Below are 6,000 nucleotides of genomic sequence, written 5' to 3' on the forward strand. Positions count from 1 at the left end.
GTACTACTGATGGTTCTGATTTTATCAGTCGTCTGTTACTAATGTGTTCTCTCCTTGGCAACACTCACATCAGTCTGTAAATGGTAGAATGAGACTAATTTTCTCAGAATATCGCATTGGTTGAATTTTAATATTTTTTAAAATAATTTTAATGTCTTTATTTCCCCCAGGATCTCTTTTAATATCAAATGGTCTTGATGGTTTTTTCACCCCAAGAAAAAACTAATCTGATGAAAAAAACATGCAAGGGTTGTAAATATGTTTCATTTTAAAAAAGACCATGTCTTAAATTCTGTATGAACACTCTCGCCCACCATTTGAGTGCCTGTAATCTTGTCTTACATCATGTTGGAGACCACAACTGCAGATCTTATAGAAACTGATTAGAGCTTTTGTTACCTGGATACCAACTCCATCCAGATGCAATTTATCATCATGTATTACCTCGCTGCACTTGCTGAATTTAAATGCACTTGATGTTCTTTGATATTCTGGACTGCATGCTGGGGTGGTCATGGTCATGCTTTTACTACGGGCAGAAATGTAAAATGCAAATGTACACACGCACTCCTTTTATGCTAAGGAACACACACACACGCATTCACATAAAGCAGTTTCATGCCCCAGCATCCTAATAGTCTCTGTGCACTGCTATGCCAATCATGTAACCCCAGGTAGAGTGGACAAGCGGGTAGACCAAGTCTGAGCATCATGGGAGACAGGGTACATCAGACAAGGACAAATACAAGATCAGCCACTCAACACCCCAAGCTCCTTTCATGAGGGAGAACTACAGCTCCCCATCTGCAATTCAGTGTAAATCTACACAGGACTGGACATACAATGCAGGGCAAACACGCTCAACAGAGGCCAAAGAAGAGGCTGGAAAATTATAGTGTAGTGAAGGGGTTGAGGAAACAGCAGGGGGGTAGTTGAGAATGTGAAAGCTTGTTGCGAAAAAAGCACAGATGGCCTAAGGCTACAACATGGTGGGAGGAGGAAAGAATAACTGAATAAACTAATTAGAAGGGCAAAATTTCACACACACCTCCATCGAGTCAGCACTCCTTATTTTCCCTTGAAAAATATGTTTTATCTATAAATCATTATTATGCAAAGAAAATAAGGCTTTAAGCTGGAAATGCAATAATCAAAGCTCAGGTTTTTACACTTGATTGCATTGTGTAACACAATAACACAGAAGTTTGGGTTGCGGTGGGCGACAGCAGATAGCTTCACACGTCGATGTCAACACGGAAATGCAAGCTGTGCATCTGTGTCATGCAATGTGGCGGTATTAGCTGAAGGCCACGAGGAAGACATTAGGGCCATGATCTCTGTATTAGCCTGAGAAGAGGACACTTCCACTTAACTGAAGGAAGCGTTAGAGAGGAGGGATGATTTAAATTCAGTGACAATGCTTTAAATACCAGCCAGGGATCACAGCTGTGCCCTTTGGCAAAGTAATTATTCACTCCCTTAGAAGACGATCAGGTGTGGATGTGCGGTCGTGCATGCGCACGTGCTTTTGACGGGGAGTGCGCCAGCATCTGTCTGTGTGCGTGTGTGTGTTCGAGTGAACTGTGAGGCAGCGAAGGAGGTGTGAAATGCTACAGTTTCTCCTCTTTTCATGTAACTGAGAAGTGTTTATGCCAAAGTCTTCAGAGGAGAGAAAAGGGGTGTTCAACTACCGGCTCGATATCAGGTGAAAACCGTGAGAAGGAAAAAGGAGGGAGACATAAAACAAGAGTTATTAAAGGTTAGCTTTCCACCTCTCCATCACTGTCTCTTGCCAGCCTGCTGTCCTCCCGTCCATTATTTTTCTTCCTTCATAACCTTCAACCACAGGCATCCAGATCTCAGAGGGAGGAGCTTTCCTGCTGAAGCAAGACAGAGGCCCAGCCCAGGGGCTGAAGTGATGAGACTCATTCAGAAACTGTCCTTCAAAAACTGTAGTTTGATGGATTTTTTTTTTCCGTTTTGTTGTGTTACTGCTTCTAGATTTCCTAACACATCTTCAGTCCTTTCCTCCTTGCAATGCTTCATCTCCCTAGAGCTCCATCCACTGCTCCTAAGTTATCAAGTAGCCTCAACACACACACACAGCCACACTCAGATATCTGCGGGTGTGTTTCTGCTGACAGTCTAGCCCTTTGTACTGCAGGGCTGTTGTTTGATAAGTCAAACACATAGTTAGGGGCCATGAAGCTTCTCGTTATCTACCCACCCCCCCTCCCCCCGCGCACACACGTATACACATGCAGACACACATACAAAGTAATTTCCCTTCTCAGGCTTGTCATGGTAACAGTGTAAAAAAAAACAGTAAAAATACAGTACAATGTATAAATGTGAAGGAATTTTCCGTATTAGTTATTAATTAACTTCTGCAACGCTTTGTGTGAGCAAGGAGGGAAAAGTACCAGCGAGGGCAGCCATCACACTGACAGGGTTCATTTGGATTTTACTCTGGAGCTCGAGAAACCGCCTTCGTATTTCTGTGGTAAATTAAAGCTCATAGTTTATTTTATTATAAGAATGTTTTCCAAAAGAAGTCAAAGAAGAGGTACTGGTCCGTGTGTGGGCTTCCGGTAAACTTTGATGTTTTGGACATTGAAGAGAATGGCAACCTCAACATCGAAGTTTACCGGAAGCCCACACACGGACCAGTACCTCCTCTTTGACTCCCATCACCCTCTGGAACACAAACTTGGAGTAATTAGGACCCTACACCACCGGGCAGAACATGTTCCCTCTAAGCCTGAAGGAAAAAAGAAGGAACACACACATGTAAAGGAAGCTCTTAAAACATGCGGTTATCCTAACTGGGTGTTTATAAAGTCAGCAAAGAGGCACAGAAAAGAAGATCAGACACCAGCGAGGTAGGATAAGAAAGACAGATGCAACAACATTGTCATCCCCTATGTAGCCGGTTTATCAGAAAAACTCAGGAGAGTTTTCTCCAAGCACGACATCCCGGTGCATTTTAGACCCAGCAACACACTCAGACAAAAACTGGTTCACCCGAAAGACAAAACTCCAAAACACAAACTTAACAATGTGGTGTATGCTGTACAGTGTAGCGAGGAATGCCCAGACCTCTACATTGGAGAGACCAAACAGCCACTTCACAAGCGCATGGCACAACATAGAAGAGCCACCTCCACAGGACAAGACTCAGCAGTCCATCTGCATCTTAAGGATAAAGGTCACTCTTTCGAGGATGCCAATGTTCACATTTTGGACAGAGAGGACAGATGGTTTGAAAGAGGAGTGAAAGAAGCCATCTATGTCCACTGTGAGCGACCATCTTTGAACAGAGGCGGTGGTTTACGACACCAACTGTCTGCCATCTATAATCCAGTTTTGAGATCCCTTCCCAGACGCCTTAATGCCCACTCACATCCTGGGCCATCTGATATCAGGAAATCGCATGATAAGGTGGGGCCAGGTTTCACAATGAACTCACCCGAAACTCTGGCTGATTGGGACCCACACCCATCTTCACACCTTGGCTCAGGTGATTAGAGGATCATCAGGGGGTCCTTTTGTCCCTCTTTGAGGGGATACTCCCACTGGGTTTAAATCTGGGACTCTCCACCATTTGACCTTAGAACTGAAGAAGCTTCTCGGATGAGAGGTGAAACGTCTTCAAGCAACTTAAAGAAGTCCAGACGCTTTTCTTTGCAAGCTCCTTTGACTACTTAGAAAGAAATGTTAATTTATTTGTTAACTGGTGTCTCCTCTAAGCACAAAAGTCAGGAATATTATGCAAAATCATTTGAAAAATAATCATTATTTAGGTTTAATATGACTTATTTTTTACTGAATACCAAAATTATTTTTTGCTATGATATGATATTTTGTAATCCAGTAGACAGGTCAGTATTCACAAATCCAAAATGTAGCTTTCTGCTTCTCTCTGGGTTTTACACAGCTGTAACTGCTAGCTAGCAAATGAGCTAAAGTCAGTGAAAACCTCATGGTTCTACCTATGTATAGACAGGAATTTTAAGACTCTAACAGCACTTATGTTTTAGTTACCTCTACTTTGGACTTTAAAAGGGTTTCAGGCAAAGTTACTAACTCCAGTATCACTGCGCAAAGTGACATCAGAGTGACATGTTTTATATGTCATTCACGGGCTAACATGTGGCAATTGTGGATGTGTTTTCAATGTCAAACGTCAACTTATTATAGACATTATAGACACAGTTTGCAAAATATGCACATCAATAAAGACTGCCGAACGGACAGTCCAGTTCATACATACACACAAACTTTTCGTACTTTTTGTTGCAACTTCTCTCAGTCCTGCTACCAGTCACAACCGCATTCACTTCCTCTTACAAAACTCTTTACAATAAAACAGGAAACTTGTAAAAATGAACAGTATAAAATGCAAATGCTCATTTAAGCTTATTAAACACTTCTCCTTTTTTCAATTTTTTTTTCAAAATACTTATTAGTTTTCATTTTAACATGGATTTTTATTATTTCAACACAGTTTAATAAATGGCAGTTTTAATCTGGTCACAAACAAATAAGTTAATTCACTGAAATTAATAAACCAGTTAAAGAAAACAGGAACATGTAAAATAACGAGAAAAACCAACCCAAAACAAAACCCACATTTACTGAATAAATCAATAACTTAACACGTGATGTCTGCTCTGCATGACGTCCAAATAGTTTGGACATCATATAGATGTTTAGAATTGGTCGTGGACCAGCGGACCCAATGTAGACATGATCTGCACGTCTATCCAACGTCCACTCCTGGCTGATGCTAACAATTGCTAACTTTAGCCTCTGATTTGGGTTGCTAAAGTCCACTAGCTAGCTTACCAGCATAGACTAATCTGCTGGTTAACAGACCACACTGGTGAGATTATTGAAAGTTTAGTTTCACCTCTGCATATTTATCATTATGTCCATGTTTTTGCAAGTACAAATTTTTGAGTCAATGTTTGCAGACATTTTCCATGTAACTGTGTCTTCGCTCTAGCATTTGTTGAAAATGTAATTTATGTAATGCTGAGCAGGTTATTTCAAGTATGTGGCATATTTTTGTGAAACTGTTGAGCTAATGTGATTAAATCATAACTATCCATCCATCCATCCATCCATCCATCCATTCGCTTCCGCTTATCCTTTTCAGGGTCGCGGGCACTGGAGCCTATCCCAGCTGTCATAGGGCGAGAGGCAGGGTACACCCTGGACAGGTCGCCAGTCTGTCGCAGGGCCAACACACAGGGACAGACAACCATTCGCACTCACATTCACTTGCACATTCACACCTAGTGGCAATTTGGATTATCCAATTAACCTATCCCCACAAGCTGCATGTCTTTGGACTGTGGGAGGAAGCCGGAGTACCCAGAGGGAACCCACGCAAACACGGGGAGAACATGCAAACTCCACACAGAAAGATCCCGGCCTGATGATGGAATTGAGCTCAGGACCTTCTTGCTGTGCGGCAACAGTGCTAACCACCGTGCCACCGTGCTGCCTCATAACTATATCTTTATTAAAGTATAATATAAGCTTTTTTCAACATTCACGACATTAGAGATTATTTGAAAAGTGTATCACTAGCTATCACCAAAATAAGCACTCTACGCCCTGCACTGGAAAAATATCCCTTACTTCACCTGTGATCACACAATTTGGTTTTCTAGACTGCAATGAGTGAAAAAGGATAAAAATACAAGCTGGTGATGATCCAGTGCAGCTGGTCTCAGGAGATGAAGCCTGATCACCTTCTCTTCAAAAACAAGGTGAGTTTGATGTTGTTATTGATTGAAGTTTTTCAAGGTAGGTGTGGTACTTTAATAAGAAAACTGCTTATATTGCAACTGAATGCTGTTATGTGTATCTAACTTGATGTATTATAGGAAAATGAATAATGATAATCCACAGCTGATCTGATCAAAAGCAAAACTGTTCTTTCTTGCTAGCTTTGAATGCTAACGTGTTCAAATCCATTAAACTTGTATT

This window comes from Maylandia zebra, linkage group LG4 (genome assembly GCF_041146795.1).
Source record: "Maylandia zebra isolate NMK-2024a linkage group LG4, Mzebra_GT3a, whole genome shotgun sequence".
In the NCBI taxonomy this organism is placed as follows: Eukaryota; Metazoa; Chordata; class Actinopteri; order Cichliformes; family Cichlidae; genus Maylandia; species Maylandia zebra.